At 40.4% G+C, this 20,912-nt stretch overlaps 1 long non-coding RNA gene across 1 annotated transcript; it reads right to left on the reverse strand.

Moving 5' to 3' along the window:
* Positions 1-3,065: 3,065 nt before the first annotated feature.
* On the reverse strand, positions 3,066-7,210 carry LOC123651226. The gene is made up of 3 exons (XR_006739781.1): positions 6,988-7,210; positions 5,242-5,246; positions 3,066-3,076 (listed from the first exon to the last, which is right to left on the reverse strand). It is a non-coding gene; the product is annotated as an uncharacterized LOC123651226 (long non-coding RNA).
* Positions 7,211-20,912: the final 13,702 nt, after the last annotated feature.

Below are 20,912 nucleotides of genomic sequence, written 5' to 3' on the forward strand. Positions count from 1 at the left end.
TGTTATCCTCTGAGACCTACTTGCTATCTATTTTCCCAATGCAGAGCAGCTGGCTCCTAACTGGAATAACTAAATTCTCATGCGGCTTTGAGGAAAGAGGCTTGAAAGAAGTGGGGACTGGGAGGTGTAAGTTGGGTACCCCTTCTAATAAGTCATTGAAGTCTGGGGTCACAGGGAAAGCCAAGGACTTTATAACAATCCTCTATTTCGTTTTGAGTTTTCATGGCTGACAGTCACAGATTTATCTCCCCTCCCCAAATTACACCTCCTCCACCCACACCTGTTTTTGTCTACAGGTGTATTTCAAAATTGACAAAAATCTATGGTATGACCATTGTCAATAACCATTTCCGGAGAATCTCTGTCAAAAGAACCTCTAACCAGACAAGAAACTGGCCTACACATAGGAATTCAATTATGGCTATTTCAAAACCAAAGTCTAGAGAAAGATAATAAAATTGAAGAAGATGCACCTCTACCACTACCACAACAAGAACATAAAGTGATTTTTAAATAAAATATTTTTATTGATTTCAGAGAGGAGGGGAAAGGGAGAGAGGGATAAAAACATCAGTAATGAGAATCATTGATGGGATGTCTCCTGCACACCCCCTATTGTGGATTGAGCCTGCAACCCAGCATGTGCCCTGACCAGGAATCAAACCATGACCCTGGTTTACAGGTTTGCTTAAAGTGATTTTTCAATGCCAAAGGACAGAAATACAAGCCAGACTGGCTTAAGCAATAAATAAAGAATCCTGGACTCACATCATGGGCAACTCTAGAGGCACTGTATTCAGACACAGCTGGATCTGGGTACTCAAATGATAAGATCATACAATCTTTTTGCTCTTCTTCCTCCACCCTTTCTCTATTTCTTTGCTGGCTACACTTTTATAATTCACTTCATTCAACAAATATTGATTGAATTTAGAAGTGACAGGCACTGGGGATATTTCAGTAAACAAGACTGACAGGGTTCCCATTCTCATGGGAGTCATGTTCTATTGGGAAAGAAGGACAATAAATTGTCCTTACAATTTAGGGTAATTACGATGTAGGTGAGATTTGAAAGCTGAAAGGGCTGAGGAAGATTTATGGTGTCCAGAATGGCAGGGAAGGCCTTTCTGTAGATGTGAGGTTTCCTGCTACTTGATGGAGGAGTAGAAGTCAGCCATGTAAGTTTCTTGGAGAAGAGCATTTCAAGCAGATGGAACAGCTATGCAGAAGTAGACAAAACCTTCCACTAAGGAGAAACTGGTTTTGGGGAAACTGGCACAAGGTAAATTGACAAGACAGCCATGGGCCAGGTTATAGAATTAGGCTAATATAGAAAGACAACATTGATGGGCTTTGTAAAAAGGGCGTAAATTACATAGATCATGACTTAGCTTGTTGAAGATGGTGCTTTTGCTGCATGAAGAATGGAATGGAGCCTGCACAGCATGGCTCAGTTGTTGAGCATTGACCTGTGAACCCGGAGGTCACAGTTCAATTCCTGGTCAAGGCACATGCCTGGGTTATAGGCTCAATCCTCAGTGTGGGGCATGCAGGAGGCCACCAATCAATTATTCTCTCTCATCATTGGTGTTTCTCTCTCTCTCTCTCTCCCTTTCTCTCTGGAAAAAAAAAATGGAGTAGGGTAGAATAAAAGGCCTTCCTGATTATATTAGCATGTTGATATAATCAGGATTTCCACCCACCTTAGCTTGTTACAGCATTGGCTGAATTCACCATGCAGTTGTCCATCCCACAGAGGGGATGACCATCAGAGCAACAAAGAAAACACTCACAGGCTATATCCTACCCTGTCAATAGGCAACAAAAATGTTACTTTACACAATTTTCTCCTCACAGAGTGTGCCTTTTTCTGTTTATTGACTTGGTACAATACAGCCGTTTTTCAAAATGTCGTAGGCCATTATCCTAAACATTCAGGGGCTAGGAAAACTACTTGTTCTTGTGATCAGTGCATTAAATCTCTCTCTAATTATAACCCTTCCCAATTCTTTGTCCTTTCCTTTAAATAAAGTGTCTAGCCATATGTTCAAATGAGTAGTATTCTAAGTTTTATGTCTTGCCTCATTTTTGGAATCTGTCATTGTCAGAGCTTTTTACAGTGTTACTGTAAAAATGTACTGAATCTTGTTGAGAAAACTAGCTGCCCTGAAGTTAAAGTGATTTTTTAAATGAGGTTGTGTGGGAGTCTGTGTCCTGCTTGCAAAAATAGTGAAATTGGGTCTTTCAACTAACTCCCTACTTAGAACTGAGCTAGCTTTTTCAGTATTATGGTGATTATCTTGCTTGGATTTAAACCCACTTTGTTTACAGTTCAAAACCATCTCTTCCTTTTAAGAAGCAAGGTCAGAATATTTCACCCAGAGACAGCCAGAGTTGGAGAAAAGTATGGACTGAATAAGATATGTTTAATATATATGAGAATAGAAACTGATACTAATTTCCTGTCCATGAATTAAACCATACTGGGATCAGAAATCAATATATTATAAACAATACAGAGACCAGGCATAAAACATTTAGCTACTGATTCCAGGAACCACTTGCTCTTGGAAGATAAGACTGTGAACTTGAGAAAAGAGGTTGCTCATCAAGATTTGCTTCAAGACTTTAGAATCACTGGGCCCAGAGCTATTAGGCCATAAACTATGTTCAATCCTAGAAGGTTCCCTACCTTGCAAATGTACATTGAAACCACCCAGCCCAAGCCCTAAAATTTTACAAATACTCTGTGCAATAAAGAGGTTCAGAATGTGCCACCCCAAAACAAGCCACTTTGGCTTAAGGATAAATTTGTATTGAAGTCAATTAAGAATCAACAAATGCAGAGAGTTCATTCTTTCAAACTTTACTTATCTATCTTGAAAGCAGAACATAAATTTCTCTTTGAGAAAGGTTCTATTCCTTAACCCCCTCTCCGCCCCCCTAAGAGAAAAATGATTCTTATCATTATAGATGGTGAGTTGAAACCAAAATGAATTAGCAAAAACAGACCTTATTCTTTTCCCATTAATTCTCTCCAGATATGTCCTAATTTATAATCCATTGAAGCCCAAACCTCTTTCCTTTGTTAAAAGGATATATAAGCCCCTGACTCTAAGTGTTTCTTTCAGTTTTTATCTTTTTTGTGAACCCCATGCATGTAAATATTAATATAAATTAAGACTTTTTCCCTGTTAATCTGTTTTTTGCTAGTTTCATCCACAGACCCCTAGATAAAAATCATAAGAGTGTAGAGGAAAAGTTTTTCCTCCCTGACACTGATTTTCCCATTTTGAAATACCACAAGATCCTTACAGCAGTGAATCCAATAAACTTAGGTTTGCATGATCAACAGGTTTTACTGGAGGTCCTTGGAGCATTGATAGCCAACTTTTATATACTGTACTAGAGGCCCATTACTCGATATTTGTGCACTGGTGGTGGTGGTGGTGGTGGTGGTGGTGGTGGTGGTGGGTGTCCTTCAGCCCAGCCTGTACCCTCTTGCAGTCTGGGGAGTGAGCCTAAGTCAGCAGACAGACATCCCCTAAGGGGTTCTTAGTGCTGCTGCAGATGCAGGAGAGGCTCCCATCATGGCCGCTGCATTCACCAGCCATGAGTCCTGCTTCTGGCTGAGTGGTGCTCCCCCTATGGGAGCACACTGACCACCAGGGGATAGCTCCTGCATTGGGTGTCCATCCCCTGGTGGTCAGTGTGCTTCATAGCGACCGGTCATTCTGCTGTTTGCATATTACCCTTTAATTATATAGGATATGTATTTGTGTTGTGTGTAAATGCAATAAAACCCCCACTAAAATGCAGTGTTCCAAATGATATAATTGCATAAAATGTAGGAATGCATGATTATGAAGATAATGAAATTCCCTTTTGCATGGTAGACTATTCCATCTCACTTGTGAGCCATCTACACTTAAAAATATGACCTAGCCTTACAAACATCCTCCAGGTTCACGCTATACTAAAAACGTGGTGGATTTGATTGCAAAAATAACCATAATGCTTTATCTCTTCATCAGAACGCCATTTTACAGTGTAACTTTGCAGCTCCTCCCATCAAGGGCTAAAGTCTATCTTCCCAGCCCTTTAGTTGGGAAATGACTTGTTTGGGCCAATGGATTGAAGTAGAATTGAGGGTATGCCAGTTTGGGACCTAAGCCTCCAGAGGGCCTTTCGGCTTTTGCTTTCTCATAGGGCCCTTACTCTGTCATATGAACAGTCCAAGTTAGACTACTGGAGAATGAGAGATCACCTTGGGAAATGAACCAACCTACCTCCCATCGTGTGAGAGCTTAGCTTAGATCAGCAGAGCCACCTACTTAACTCAGACCTAACACAAATGTATGTGTGAGACTGGCAGAACAACCCAGCTGACCTATATAGACTGTAAATGTCTATTGTTTTAAGTCATTGCTTTTTGTTTTTTAATGTTTTGTTTTTTATTATTTTTATTGATTTCAGAGAAGAAGGAAGAGGGAGAAAGAGATAGAAGCATCAAAGGTAAGAAAGCATCATTGATTGGCTGCCTCCTGCATGTTCCCGGTAGGCATGTGCCCTTGACTGGAATTGAATCCGGGACCCTTCAGTCCGCAGGCCAACACTCTATCCACTGAGCCAAACCAGCTAGGGTGAAAGATGAATTTTTACATCTGAATATTTTTAAAAAATATATTTTATTGATTTTGAACAGAGAGGATGGGAGAGAGATAGAGAGTTAGAAACATCGATGAGAGTCAGCGATCAGCTGCCTCCTGCACACCCCCTCCTTGGGATATGCCCACAACCAAGGTACATGCCCTTGACCGGAATCGAACCTGGGACCCTTCAGTCCCCAAGCCAACGCTCTATCCATTGAGCCAAACCGGCTTCGGCTACATCTGAATATTTTGGAGAAAACTCGTGTCTGTGTAATAAATCTACCAAACATGAATGTCACCTCCTTCAACATACAGACTGCACACCTAGTTAACAGTAAACCTTCAGATTTCTGGGAAGAAAAATGCCATATCAAAAACAAGATGATACATAATCATTTTTATGATTCACTGAAATTTTCTTTTTTTACCTGGATAAACTTCCTGAAGCCATGGAAGTTTATAGTGGGTGGGTGTTGTAGTAAAACATAGAAATGTTTTTAAAAGTTTAAAAAATGTCTAAAAATATTTTTTTAAAGTTTTAAAAGGTTTGAGTTAACTTTCTTGAAACTTAGAGTGTGATATCAAGGACACATTCTCCACTGCCCTGAAGCATGTGTACCCCACACATAAGGATTTGAACTTCAATTACTGACTTAGAAGTGACTTGCTAAGAAAACCATATGTGTGAGTGATGTACTCTCACTAGATAACCATATGTAGCCCCTCACCCTGTTGAGATTAACATGTGTGCATTGACATAATTCATTGATAGCCACCTGAACTGCTGTGGATACAAAACAGGCTTTAAAAATGGGTTCTGACCAGACAATGGTGCTTGCCTGTTGAGACCACCACAAAGGCACAGTCTTTTGCCATGCTCCTCTCTCTGCCAGACAACAGAAGAATGGCTAGTACCTTCTGATCGAGATGTGATTGAGCTCTCAGCTGAGGAATGCTGGCCCCTGTATCCGAACCGGAGCAGCCTAGCTGCCGGACCCCAGAGGACAGCACCACTGGGATCCCATCAAGCCTGTACCCGCAGCATCAGGAACTTTTGTGAGCAATAAAGTGCTGTGTAATTTGCAACTGCATATATTTCATTGGTGTAATTCCTTTGGCAGTTAATTGAATTATTTTGCATATGCTTAAAACTAAAATTAAAGTTTCTGGTCTTTTCTGTCCTATGCCTGCCCTTGGTCCTGCTAGCATAGAGTAGTCTCTTTACTAGCAACTACTTGAATGTCCCAACACCTGCATGGTTAAAGTTTATCTCAAGGGACACCTTAGATAAAAACCCCGGATCCTTTCCTGGGATCTACTTGGGACAATAGGATAAACTGATCAAAAGAACTAAAAGATTTAAAATGTTTTTGAGCCCAACAAGTATGGCTCAATGGTTGAGCATTGACCTATGAACCTGGAGGTCAAGGTGTGTTGTAGTGTACTCCGAGAATCATACAAGGATGCCTCAAGAAATTGAATTAAGGAGCCACATTTATTCCAAAAGCTGGCAGCTACTAGGGGGCATCATAGCACTCTAAAACTTGCAGCCCTGAATGACAGTAACATCAGGCTTATATAGGCCAAAAATCACAAAGGTATCGATTACATCTCTAGGTTTGGAATGAGGAACCAGTTTGTGAAAGCAGTTTGTTACAGAAGCTAAACTGAGCAAGTTATCTACAAAGATTAATTGTAGTTTTGATTCTTGGGGCCACTGAGTCCATGGAAAACGTATTTTCTGGAGCCACTAAAGCAATTAAAGCAATTGTGCTGTCCTGATCTCCAAGGGCAGAGGAATGTTTTTGAAAGACGAGTAACACCACAATCAATGGGGTATACACTCGAATGGAGTGATTTATATAAATTCAGGAGATCAAAATAACTTCTCTATTATTTTAGCAAGCAAATAATTACAGAAGCCAGAACAACAGGGTTAAAAATTAAATAGCAGTTGTTGTTTTTCTACTTGAGTTGCTTGCTACCATGTTTCAGGTTCAATTCCTAGTCAGGGCATATGCCAAGTTATGGGGCTTGATCCTCAGTGTGGGCCATGAAGGAGGCAGCAATCAATGATTCTCTCATCATTTAAGTTTTTCTCTCTCTCCCTCTCCCTTCCTGTCCCAAGTAAATACTGGGAAAGAATCTGGGGTGTTTATCTAAGGTGTCTCTTTTGATAAACTTTAATCATGCAGGTGTTGGGACATTCAAGCAGGCCTAGGACTTAAAAGACCAGAAGCTTTCAGTTCAATTTTAAGCATATGCAAAATGATTCAACTAACTGCTGGAGCAATTACACCACATAAAACATAAGCACATGCAAATCACACAGCACTTTATTACTCACAAAAGTTCCTGTTGCTGTGGGTACAGGCTTGATGGGGTTCTGGTGGTGCTGTCCTCTGGGGTCCGGCAGCTGTGTTGATCCAGTCTGAATGTAGCAGCCAGAGTTCCACACCAAAGAACTTGGTTGCATCTCCATCAAAAGATATTAGCCATTCTTCTATTGTTTGGCAGAGAAGGAGCATGGAGTGACTTCACTTGCCAGACTGGTAAAAGGACATGCCTTTCTGGTGGTCTCGACAGGCAATCACCGTTAACTGGCCAGGACCTTTTTTTAAAAAATAAAAAATAAATCTTTATTGTTCAGATTATTATAATTGTTCCTCTTTTTTCCTCCCATAGCTCCCCTCCTCCCTGTTCCCACCCAACCTTCTGCCCTTACCTTCCCCGCACTGTCCTCATCCATAGGTGTGTGATTTTTGTCCAGTCTATTTCTGCACCCCCGCACCCTTTTCCCCTTAGAATTGTCAGTCCATTCCCTTTCTACGCCCCTGATTCTATTATATTCATCAGTTTATTCTGTTCATCAGATTTTTAATTCACTTGATTTTTAGATTCACTTGTTGATAGATATGTATTTGTTGTTCATAATTTTTATCTTTACCTTTTTCTTTTTCCTTCTCTTCTAAAGAATACCTTTCAGTACTTCAATATTACTGGTTTGGTGTTGACAAACTCCTTTAGCATTTTCTTATCTGTGAAGCGTTTTATCTGACCTTCAATTCTGAATGATAACTTTGCTGGGTACAGTAATCTTGGTTGTAGGTTCTTGCTATTCATCACTTTGAATATTTCTTGCCACTCCCTTCTGGCCTGCATAGTTTCTGTTGAGAAATCAGCTGACAATCCTATGGGTGTTCCCTTGTAGGTAATTAACTGTTTTTCTCTTGCTGCTTTTAATATTCTCTCTTTGTCTCTTGCCCTTGGCATTTTAATTATGATATGTCTTGGTGTGGTCCTCTTTGGATTTCTTTTGTTTGGGGTTCTGTGCGCTTCCTGGACTTTAAGTCTATTTCTTTCACCAGGTAGAGGGAAGTGTTCTGTCATTATTTTTTTCAAATAGATTTTTAGTATCTTGCTCTCTCTCTTTTTCTGGTACCCCCATAATTCTGATGTTGGTATGCTTGAAGTTGTCCCAGAGGCTCCTTACACTATCTTCAACTTTTTGGATTCTTTTTTCTTTTTGCTTTTCTGGTTGAGTTTTTTTTTTTTTTTTTTTTTTTTTTTTTTTTTCTTTGTATTTCAAACCTTTGACTTGATTCTTGTGTTCCTCTAGTCTGCTGTTAGGTCTCTGTATAATATTTTTTATTTCAGTCAGTGTATGTTTAATTTTTGGTTGGTCCTTTTTCATATCCTTGAGGGTCTTGCAAAATTTATCGGCTTTTTCTAGGAAATTCTTGAAAAACCTTATAACCATGGTTTTGAACTCTATATCCAATCATTTGTTTTCCTCCATTTCTTTCGTTTGTGATCTGTTTCTTTGTTGCTGCATTTTCACTGCTTCCCTGAGTTGGTAGGATAGCTTTGTGTGCTAGGTGTCCTATATGGCCCAGTGGCTCTGCCTCCCCAGTTACCTAAGGTGGACACTCTTGGTGCACCCCTTTGTGGACTGTGTGTATAGCTTTGTTGTAGCTAAGTCTTGATTGTTGTTGGTATCACTGGGAAGAATTGACTTCCAGGCCAATTGGCTGTGAGGATCAGCTGTGTCTATGCTGTGCTGGAGACAGCCTTATTCGACAAGACTTGCAAAATTGCAAAAGCCTCTGTGTTCAGCTTGGATGGGCTGGGGACTCAGGGCTGAGCAGACAATCTTGGCTTCCCATCAGCCCTGCCCTATGAGGCCCCTGGGTCTCAGTGTCCCTTGGTAATTGCTGCAAGCGCCTCTAAGAGTAAGCTGCTCTCAAGGTTTGCCCGCTGTCAGACATTCCAGTTTCTCCCCCAATGAATCTGGGTTCCCAGATTCTCCCCCAGAACTAGAGTTCAGCGCAGTGGGGAGCTTCCATTTCCCACCCGCTACAGAAAGCCAGAGATGCACTCAGCAGTCAGTCCTCTCTTTATGCACTCACGGGCACATGCCTCCAGACCTCTGCCTTTCATAGCTCCCCTGAGTTTCCACCTGAAAGTCCAGATTCCCTCCATATAAGCCTGGGTCCCCAGGGTCTTGCCCGGAACTGGAGTTCAGTGCAGTCAGAACTGGGGTTCAGCTCAGTCGGGAACTTTTGTCTTCTTCCTGGTAGAGAAAGCCAGCCAGGCACTCAGCAGCCCACTCGTCTCTGTACCTCAGCCTTTTGCAGCTCCTCTGGTTTTCTGTGAGCTTTTCTCCTTCTAGCTATAGAATTTCCACTCAGCTAGCTTTCCTGTGGTTCTGGGTAATGTTCCTTTTGTCTTTTGGTTGTAGTTTTGAAATTGTTTTTGCGAGGCAGCAGTTTAGGTACTTACCTATGCCAGCATCTTGGTTTCTCTCAGGATCTATTTTTTAAAGCCCGTTTCATACCTGAAGCAGTTCAAGTGGCTATTAATGAATTACATCAAAGCACACATGTTAATCTCAAACAGGGCGAGGGGCTACATGTGGTTATCTAGGGAGAGTACATCATTCACACAAGTGGTTATCTTAGCAAGTCACTCTGAGTCAGTAACTGAAGTTCAAATCCTTTTCTATAAGGATACACCTGCCTCAGGGCAGTGGGGAATGTGTTCTTAATATCACACTTTAGGTTTCAGGAAAGCTAACTCAAACATTTTAAAACCTTTTAAATATTTTTAGACATTTAAAAAGCAATTTTAAACATTTCTATATATTGCTACAACACTTCCTTTCTGAAATCAATAAAAATATATTTAAAATGCTTTTGAGCCCTAACCAGTTTGGCTCAGTGGATAGAGCATCGCCCTGTGGACTCAAGGGTCCCAGGTTCAATTCTGATCAAGGACATGTACCTTGGTTGTGGGCCCATCATACCCAGTAGGGAGTGTGCAGGAGACAGCTGATGGATGTTTCTCTCTCATCGATGTTTGTAACTCATCGATGTTTCTAACTCTATCTCTCTCCCTTCCTCTCTTTAAAATATCAATAAAATATATATAAAATAAATGAAGTAAAATAAAATAAAAAATAAATAAAATAAAATTCTTTTGAAACCCTCTTTGATATAGACCATATTTTGAACTCTGTCATTCTGGACCCTGTTTGTCAACTTGTCTTGCAACCATATTTTAGACTACAGTGCCACCTTGTGGAGGGGAAATGACATAAACGCTCCACATATCTACTACCATTCAAAGTTGATTCACAAGTTCCTGAGATGTCTTTCTTAGTCATCTGTATGATTTCTCATTGGCAGCTCATTTTTCCCCTTTTTGGAAAGAGTGTCATCTCAGCAGAGCAGTGAAACTAGACGTACCTGTTGATCACTTCCCTTTTCTCAAAGAAAAATTTATGGCATAGTTTCATCTTTATATTTATGGTTTCTGCAGCAGGAGACTGATTGGAATAATTGACCCTCCCTAGGCATGTTCTTCCTTTGATCCCTTGTCACTGAATAGATACTGGATTTTATTTTCTTACTCTCAAGGGAAATCAATTTCTCTGCAACTTTTCCTATAATTTATTCTATTCTGAAACTTGTTCTTGAATGCAAATATTTTAAGAAATATTTTACCTTACTGTCATTTTTCAGAGATTAAAATGGTCAATTTATTTTTTTAAATATATGTAATATAGTAAGAATAGTTTTAGATTTAAAGAAAAATACTGAAGATAGTATAGGCAGTTTTCGTATACTGTGTACTCAGTTTCTCTTATTATGTTACTTTAGTATGATACATTAATAAACCAACATTGATACATCATTATAATTTTTTCCCCCCGCTAATCCTCACCCAAGAATATTCTTTTCCTCATTGATTTTTAGAGAGAGCGGAAGGAAGGGAGAGAGACAGAGAGAGAAAAGAAGATGAGAGAGACATATCAATTGCTTGCATCCTGCAGGTACCCTGTCAGGGGCCCGGGATGGAGCCTGTAATCAAGGTATGTGCCCTTACCAGAAATGAACTCAAGACCCTTCAGTGTGAGGGCCTATGCTCTCACCACTGAGAAAACTGGCTCGGATGATATATCACTATTTTTTAAAAAAATTTTTATTGCAGTTTTTACAGAGTGGAAGAGAGAGGGATAGAGAGTTAGAAACATTAATGAGAGAGAAACATTGATCACTTGCCTCTTGCACACACCCCCCCCCCCCCCCCCCCCACTGGGGCTGTGCCCGCAACCATGGCATGTTCCCACAACCAAGGCACATGCTCTTGACCGGAATCGAACCTGGGACCTTTCAGTACGCAGGCCGACACACTATCCACTGAGCCAAAAGGGTTAGAGCGATGCATCACTATTAAGCAAAGTCCAGACGTGGTTCAGATAGCCTTAGCTGTTACCTAGTATCCTATTTCTGTTCCAGGATCCCATCTAGGACATCACATTACATTTCATTGTCATGTCTCCTGTGGCTCCTTTTAGCTGAGATAGTTTCTCAGACTTTGTTTTTGATGACAGTTCTGAGAAGTACTGGCCAGGTATATATTTTGTAGTCTCTTTATGGGGATTTATCTCATGTTTTTCACATGATTGAGCCAGGGTTATGGGATTGAGGGAGGAAGACTGTAAAGTGCCATTTTTATCACATCATGACTTATCACTGTTGCTGCTGACCTTGAAGTCGTGTTTGTCAGGTTTGTCAGTGTCAAGTTATTCTTGTAACTTTTAAGTCCCTGTAAAGTCTCTCCGTGACCTTGGGTGGCTGTCTCTTTGAAGGAGAAACGTAGTGCACTGACTCTGTCTCTCTTCCTTTGGCATTGCATTGCCAGTGGGTGTGATGGGATCCACTTGATTCAATCTATTCTCTCCAGCCAGGAATGGATGACCTGGGAAGACAATGTGAATAAGTTAGTCAGGAAACCAGAATTGGGATCTGTTTCAAGGCTTGGAAATTCCTTTGTTTTGATCACTAATATGCTCAAAGATCCTTTGGGTTTCTTTGAGGATGCAATAGAAAGAGCACTCCAACTTCTATTCTAAAGATTTAAGGTGCCTTGGCCAAGACGGTAGTGTAAAAGCAAAACGGGAAAATGGAGTTGATACTGTTAACAGAGCAATCTAAAATAGAGCTGGGAGGCCTCCAGGAAGCTGCACTACCCCCCCCCCCCCCCCCCTCCAGGTGGAACTGAACTTGTGCACTTAGCAAAAACACAATGCAATGGCTGTTTCCTAACTCAGTTCCTGGAACTGGCTCTGCACCACTGGCCTCTCTACTAAAAAGAAGAATTTTCACCCAGCAATAGACAGGAACAGTTACTCTTGTATAGTATAGTGTATGTCTACTTGCCAGCACCAATCACAGCCCTTTCAAAGCAACTTGTGTAACCCCGTTTTTATGTCTTTATGAACTCTGTACTTTCTTTTCCCCTCAGAATACAATTGGGGTTTTACCCAAATTTGTGTCTCCAGAATTTCAATTCCTAAAAGACCCCCAAATAAAGTTTTTGTTTGCCTTACAGTTCTTGGTCAAAATTGACAGTAGCCTTCTCTGGATGTGGGTGGAGAGGATATTTTAAAAAAGCTTCATTAAATCATCTACTAAATGACATCACATAGCTCCTGTAACTGAATGAGCTAGGTAGCTCACTGAGGTAGACCTTATACCACTAATAAAACAACAACCATAATGGCAAGATGAATACAACCAGCAATTATGTATTCACTCTTACTATATGTCAAGCAGTGGAAATTTAAAGTAATGAAACATATAATATGATATAATACTAGAGGCCCAGTGCACAAATTTGTGCATGGGTGGGGGTCTCTCAGGGTGGCCTGAAGAGATTGGGCCCCACCTCGTGCCCCCAGCCTCACAGCCCTACAGCCCTCGCCTGGCACCCCAGCTTGGCCTGGTGCCATCCCCTCACCTGTTTCAATATCCTGCCTATGGAACCGTTGATCAGGGCCTGGCCCCCCGCCCAGCACCTGGGAGCCGGGTGGTGGCTCAGTCCCCACCGCCACCACTTGTCACCATCTGTGGGGCAATTGGCAGTGTGATTGGGCCCCCGTTCACACCTGCCTTGGCCTGGTGCTGCCTGCTCACCTGCTCCACCATTCCACTGTAGTCCCGCTCTCCTCAGGGTCCATCAGGGTCAGCAGCCTACAGCCAGCACCAGATTGCCAACACCCACCATGTTCTGTGCCACCCCCTGTGGTCAGCGCATATCATAGCGAGCAATCGAACTCCCAGTCTCCCAGTCGAACAACTACCTGAGGGGACAATTAGCATATTAGGCTTTTATTATATAGGATTATATTAGTTTCATGTGTACAATATAGCAATTAGATTTTGTTTGTATAGCTTACTAAGTGACCACCTCAATAAGTTTAGTACCTATCTGACACCCACCATACAGGGCAGACTGTCTCAGGGTCATGGGAATCAACTTTGAATCATTGGAATTTTGAAAGTTGAAGATTTATTATATGTAAGACCCAGCCCTTATATATAGTACCTGCTATATAATAACTATTCAAAAATATTTGATGAATAGATGTCAGGCCTGCAGACTGAAAAGTCCCAGGTTCAATTCCCTTCAAGGGCATGTTCCTTGGTTGCGAGCGCATCCCCAGTAGAAAGTGTGCAGGAGGCAGCTGATTGATGTTTCTCTCTCATCGATGTTTCTAACTCTCTATCCCTCTCCCTTTTGCTTTATAAAAAAAAAAAAAATCAATAATAATATATTAAAAAACAACAACAAAGAAACAAAGTAAGGATGATCAGGGAAGAGTTGGTCTCTGGGACTGGGACTGGAAATGTTTTTACCTTCTCTCATACTCCAATTTGGTGCAAAAACATTTTGAATATATTTGGATCAGAATGATATCAACACACATGAAATGTCAATAAGAAAGCATTATTTAAAGTGAATGCTATTAAACCAATGTAATTCCATAATCAATGAACTACATGGGTCAATTAAACTATTCTAATACTCCTTGAATCATTTCACTTTTTATTTTGCTTAAGTTAGTGGCATCGGAGTTAATTGTTTTCTACTTAAATTTTGGAACTAATTTTATTTAATATATTATTTCCCCCCTATCTATAATAATAAAAGCATAATATGCTAATTAGATTAGACAGCTGAACGAGACCTGCGGGCCTAAACCAGCAGTCAGACATCCTCTGAGGGGTCCCAGATTGCGAGAGAGTGCAGGCTAGGCTAAAGGACATCCCCCCCCCCCCATGCATGAATTTCATGCACCAGGCCTCTAGTTGCATATACTGATTATAATTTAGTATTTTACTATTGTTTTTATAGTATATGAATTCACTATTGATTTACTATTTCTGCCAACTTCTACTTTCCTGGGATAAATTTAGCAAATATGCACATTTTGTGCAGAAAATTTGATTCTCTCAACCAAAAGTAAATTTAACTCTTTTAACCAAAAGTAAATTTGACTCTCTGTGATGTTTAGTTTTTCTCAGTGTAATTTGCTTTGATAACTTATAATGCCAAATATTCATTATTAATGGAGTAAAACAATAATAGTTTGCATTTATTTAGTTACTCCGTGAAGAAATTGTAAGCTATTTTGTGAAATAGAGAGATAGAGAAATAAAAGTGAGAGGTGATGGGGGCAAAAACTTGTCCTCTACCTTTCTATGTTCTTTTCACTGGTCTAAAAATTAAATTGAGATGAGTCAAATTAACAAGAGAAAGTAATAAAATTTAATTACAGGTGTACATATCGGAATTCCACATACATGAGAGGTTCAGAGACAGAGAGATAAAATGAGGTTACTATGAGCTAAGGAATGAGACAAGGCTTTAGAGGGAGGAGAGTAATTTAGAGGATAACAAGAGCCGATGTTCAGAAGTTAGATACATCATAACAAGTTATTTCTAGTGTTAACTCTTATTATGGGCAAGACACCGATTTGAATTCTTTAAGGGAGAGGTAAAAGTTTCTCTTGAGCCCACAGGGTCCAGATTAGGTTTAGCTCAAAATAATCCACATGCCAAAGTGGCACATCTTGGGGAGGAGTGAGGTAAAAAAGTAAAGACACAGAGTGGGGCGAGACATGGGAGGACAAGTAGAAGACTCCGGAATTCATCTTGTGTCTGATTAAAAAGAGGCCTAGATCAGTTTTCAAGATGTCTCAGGATCAAGTTTGTCCTGATGGTTCTCATTCTCTTCAGAGGAGAAAAAACACATCTCTAGGCAAACAGATGTGGGCTACAATCCTGTAACCTGCTGCTTACTCCCCACTTTGTCCTTGAAAGTCACGGAACCTATTTGAACCTTGTGTTATTTTTTTGTTTGTTTTTCATCTGTGAAGTGGGAGATATCGAGAGTACAAATCTCATTAGGATTGCTGTGAGGGTTAAATTAAATTTGAAGCCTGGCTGGGTAGCACAGTTGGTTAGAGCATTGTTCTGATATGCCAAGGTTATGGGTTCGATTCTTGGTCAGGGCATTTATGGGAATTAACCAATGGATGAATGGACAAGTGGAATAGCAAATTATCTCTCTCTCTCTCTCTCTCTCTCTCTCTCTCTCTCTCTCTCTCTCTCTCTCTCTCTCTTTCTCTCTCTCAAATAAAAAAATTTAAAAGAGGAACTCCAGCCAAAACCGGTTTGGCTCAGTGATTAGAGCATCAGTCTGCGGACTGAAGGGTCCCGGGTTCGATTCCTGTCAAGGGCATATACATTGGTTGCAGGCACATTTCTGGTGGGGTGTGTGCGCGTGTCTCCCCCTTTCTTTTTGAAATCAATAAAAATATATTTAAATTAAACAAAATTACAGAATAATTTCACTGTTCTCTAGCCATGACTTTTGCACATGCCAATTCATTATTCCTAATTACCCTTCTTCCCCCTTTGCACCTGGCTAAAAAAAAAAACCAAAAAACCCCCGCATGTTTAATTAACTAACCAAGAATAAAAAATTTAGCCAGGTGCAAAGGGGGAAGAAGAGTAATTAGGAATAATGAATTGGCATGTGCAAAAGTCATGGCTAGAGAACAGTGAAATTATTCTGTAATTTTGTTTAATTTAAATATATTTTTAGGTTTTTTTGTTTTTTTTTAAATAATCTATACTCTATTACAGCATCTTTTATTTTGCTAAATAAAAAATATTTTTCTTATTATTTTTTAAATCACAGAACCAGGCTGAATATCATTAGACATAAACACAAACATACACAATTACTAATTTCGTGAGTTGTCTCTCATTCCCTATCTCAAAATTTGGCCTAGTTATGTCTCATGGAATTTTTCATTTTAACCTCATACACCAACTTGGGATAAATAGAAAAAATGAAGTCTTTTGTGTTGTGGGGTCAAACTCTGGGTTCAAAATAAGACCACTGGAGGCTGATGACTGATTAAAAAAAGCAGGCAAGGATTTATTGAAAAACTGGGCAGGACGCACACGCAGGTGGAGTCCTCTCGACCGCACCATTCCAGGTGTAGGCAGTCTTTTTAAAGGTCCAAATCACAGGAATTTTCCTTTGTTATAAATTCTAAATTCTAAAAGCCCACAGGGGACATTGAAATGTGGCCCTATCTTGTGATAGCCAATAATACTGAAGCAGAGCTCAGAGGTTAATATCTAAAGGTTAGCTTCATTTTCTACCCCCAAAGCTACTGAGTCAGTGGGAATCAACCTCCTGTATTTCTGGTCCCAGGCACAGGAAAACTGCCTTAGCCTCCAGGTCTCCACCTGGAAGCTGAAGTAACTTCCCTATGTTTAGGCAAATAAGTGAATGCCCAAGCCAAAATAGCAGGGTTAAAATTCAAACAGCAGTTTTTACCCAAGTATGGTTGCTACCAAAATGCTATTACAGGTAGCATTTATTGGATGCCAGTCATTGTTGATGGGTTATAAGAAGAATAAGTAAGCTGCATGTACAGTTTCAAATGTATTTAAAATGTGAATTTGTATGCTCCTGACCAGGAGGTTTTGTTCTCTTTCCCTTTCATTGTTTTGTTTTGTTTTGTTTTGTTTCTTTCTACAGGGGTTTCTTTACATGCTTCCATAAAAATATATCTTCTATTCAGAATCACACTGGAGACCAGGTGGTTTAAATGAGTAGTACTACTATATATTAAGTAATGGAGTCTACAATAAAGAAATCTGAACTCTGGGGTTACAAATCAAAATAAATGCTAAGTAAACAAATGACTTGGCTGGCTAGTAAAATGTTTAATTCTTTTTAAAATCATAATTAAAATTTGGACTTTTGCTTTATGCCATATTCCAAGAAAAAAATCAGGTAACCTACATCTGCAAAATGAGTCACAGAGCATCCTTTTCTCTTTCTCCCCTCAGTGCTGAAAAATGACCAGGTCCTGGAAGTTGTAATCTACGTGGCTTAGGTTCTTTGGTGCTCAGGTAAAAACTGCCACAAGGCCCAACCTTGATGGACACAGACTGTTCATCTTTTAAGTCTGATGGTAGTTAGGTGGAGGCCCTCACTTAGAGATAACAAGAATGTAGAATGTGGAAGCTAGGATAAGTTGAGAACTGAGGACAACTTTGCTAACTGACTCAGAGAACACAGTAGAATGTGACTGTTGTACCGAGATTCCATGATCCCCAGAGATCAGCAGGGAGCCAAGTCCGATGTAATTAACAAGAGAGCCTCTTCCATGTTAACATGGGCTCTGTCCCACTCACGCTGACAGCATGGTGGACGAGAGCGCAAACTTCGACAAGTCCAGGGGTTTTACACTGGTGGTGATGTCACTGCTTTGGCTGATTGATTGGGTGAGGGCTAGGGTCCAGTTACACAAAATGGAGGATAGCTCCTCCGCCCTGCCCCACAAGGAGGCAGGGTTCTAGTCAGGAGTTAGCCTTGCCCTGCCCTGTTCTCTCATGACTATTGAAGCCAGCAATCTTAAGCAGCATCTTATCTCACTCTTTTTTATTGGAATTTATTCCTCTTTCCAGCTTATACTCTATTTACAAAGACCATTCAACCGAGATAAGAAACTGTGGCTTTTTTGTATTTATATTTCTAATAACTTGAATTTTCCAGAAACATGATAAATATTTATAACAGCATTAACCAGCTCACTTATCATCAACTGTTGGCTTTGCAGGCACCACCCTTCACTCTTTCTTTCTGAGTTGCCTGACAAATAATTATTGTCTAGAGTTTTGGACAAGAAAGGAAAATTGTCATCTTATTTGGCATAAAGGTTTCATTTGCCAGTGTATTATTCAGAGTAGAAGGATTTATTAGTGACATGTGGTTTTTGGACTGGAACATGGGGTGTTTCCCTGGGCAGGATGGCTCCTCAGAGTCTAAGAATGAATCCATAGACTGAAGATGGTATAGCAAAGGTGGAGATTTATTGAAGAACAAATAGAGGGAGAGGGAAAGAATCTCACAGCAGACTCCCATGTGGGCAGGGGGAAAGAGTCCTGCCTACTTCCCGTTTTCAAGGTTTATAAAGGCTATAAGACCCGTGTCCTGATATCCCTTCTGAGTGGTCAATATTCCCTTTTGAATTGGTTACTAATAGTAACTCCAGAGCTCACATGTCAAACATCACATGAGACATGTGTAACCCTCTTCATTGTCCTCTTATTCCCTCTGGGCTTTCTTCCTCCTTTATTTTTGTAAATATAGACTTTTTGGCTACTCCCAGTTCCCTTATCTTATGGAAATGTGAATTCTCCCAGTTTCCCTTGTCTTATGGAAATGTAACTGGGCCTGCCTCCCTTGTGTTATGGAAATGTAACCTCTCCCAGCTCTGTAGCCCTGTGTGCTTTCCATGGAGCACTTTAATTTCTAAAATTTCCTAAACCTTCCTATTTTCCCCTAAAATTTCTATTTCATTAGTGTTGTTAAACACTCTAAGGCATACTCTTTGCACTCGTTGTCTGAGGCGCTTTGAGACAGACATTAATCATATTTTTGGCAGAGGTTTGTAGGTTATTACTGTTGGTCAAGGATCTGACCCATTGTCTCCTTGAAGTGGGAGAAAAAGATATCAGACACGCTGCTCAGCTAATTCTTATCTAATCTCATGGTAATTTAAATGGAAAGGATTCACCAGTTCTCCTTTATAAAAGATGAAACTAAAGGCTTTTGAGGAGCAATCCCTGAGTGTCTTTCCCTACTGCTCATCAGGGGTGAGCTGAGACTACAGTTTAGGACTCCCGTTCCCAATTTAATTATAAAATCTCAGAAGCAGGATTTCCCCTTGTCCCAAGTAGATCCCAGGAAAGGATCTAGAGTGTTTATCTAAGGTGTCCCTTAAGATAAACTTTAATGGTGCAGGTGTTGGGACATTCAAATAGTTGCTAGTGAAGAGGCTGCTCTATGCGAATAGAACCAAGGGCAGGCATAGGACCGAAAAGACCAGAAACTTTAATTTCAGTTTTAAGTTTATGCAAAATAATTCAATTAACTGCTGGAGGAATTACACTACATGAAACATATGCAATTGCAAACCACACAGCACTTTATTGCTCACAAAAGTTCCTGATTCTGTGGGTACAGGCTTGATGGGATTCTGGTGCTGCTGTCCTCTGGGGTCCAGCAGCTGGGCTGGTCTGGTCCGGCAAGCAAGGGGCTGGTGTTCCTCACCTGAGAACTTGGTCACATCTCTATTGGGAGATACTAGGCGTCCTTCTATCTGGCAGAGAGAGGAGCATGGCGTCGCTTGCCAGACTGACAAAAGGACATGCATTTGTGGCAGTCTTGTCAGGAGAGCACTGTTGGCTGGTCAGAACCCATTTTTAAAGCCTGTTTCACATCCGCAGCAGTTTAAGTAGCTATCAGTGAATGATGTTAATGTACACATGTTAATCTCAAACAGGGCGAGGGGCTACATGTGGTTATCTAGGGAGAATAACCTTATGATTACTTATGGTTATCTTAGCAAGTCACTCTGAGTCAGTAACTGAAGTTCAAATCCTTATCTGTCGGGTACACATGCTTCAGGGCAGTGGGAATGTGTCCTTAATATCACACATTAAGTTCCAAGAAAGCTACCGTATTTTTCGGACTATAAGACGCACTTTTTCCCCCCCAGAAGTGGGGGGAAAAAGTCCCTGCGTCTTATGGTCCAAATATAGCCTACACATATACTTTAAAAAAAAGTTTTTTTACTTGCCCGGCTCTGTGTGGTCTCTGTGTGCTTGCCTGGCTCTAAAATGGTTCTAAATGCTGCTGTTTACTTTACAGGGTTGATTACATGTGTTTATGACTATGATGTTGGGTTTTAATGCTCATAAAATATTTTAGGACACTATTTGTTTCAGAATCTTTTTTTCTTCATTTCCCTTCTCTAAAAACTGGTGCGTCTTATGGTCCGGAGCGTCTTATGGTCCGAAAAATACGGTAATTCAAACATTTTAGGACCTTTTTAAACTTTTTAAAACATTTCTATATTTTACTACAACAATCTGGCTTTACCTGAAGGATCCAACCTTTAGATACAAAGTGGAGAATCCCATACCAGATGTTAATGTAAGAAACATTCAAACCTATAATGAATTTTTGTGAATTTACTCGAGCCAAACTGTGGTCAGTTGCCAAGAAGCAGAATCTTAATGTACTGACATAACCCTTCAGAGAATGGTGGGTTGTCACCTAGTTTTATAAATTACCATCAAAGGAGGAGACATTGTGGTTTATGTTGTGGGATCGAACCCTGGGTTCAAAATAAGACCATTGGAGGCTGATGATTGATTAAAAAGCAGGCAAGGATTTATTGAAATAACTGGCCAGGACAGCCACAAGAGTACCACACGCAGGTGGACTCCACACGACCGCACCATTTCAGCTGTAGCCAGTCCTTTTAAAGGCTCAAACCACAGGCATTTTCCTTTGTTCTAAATTCTAAATCCTAA

The sequence above is a fragment of the Pipistrellus kuhlii genome, unplaced genomic scaffold (assembly GCF_014108245.1).
Source record: "Pipistrellus kuhlii isolate mPipKuh1 unplaced genomic scaffold, mPipKuh1.p scaffold_m20_p_4, whole genome shotgun sequence".
Classification (NCBI taxonomy): Eukaryota; Metazoa; Chordata; class Mammalia; order Chiroptera; family Vespertilionidae; genus Pipistrellus; species Pipistrellus kuhlii.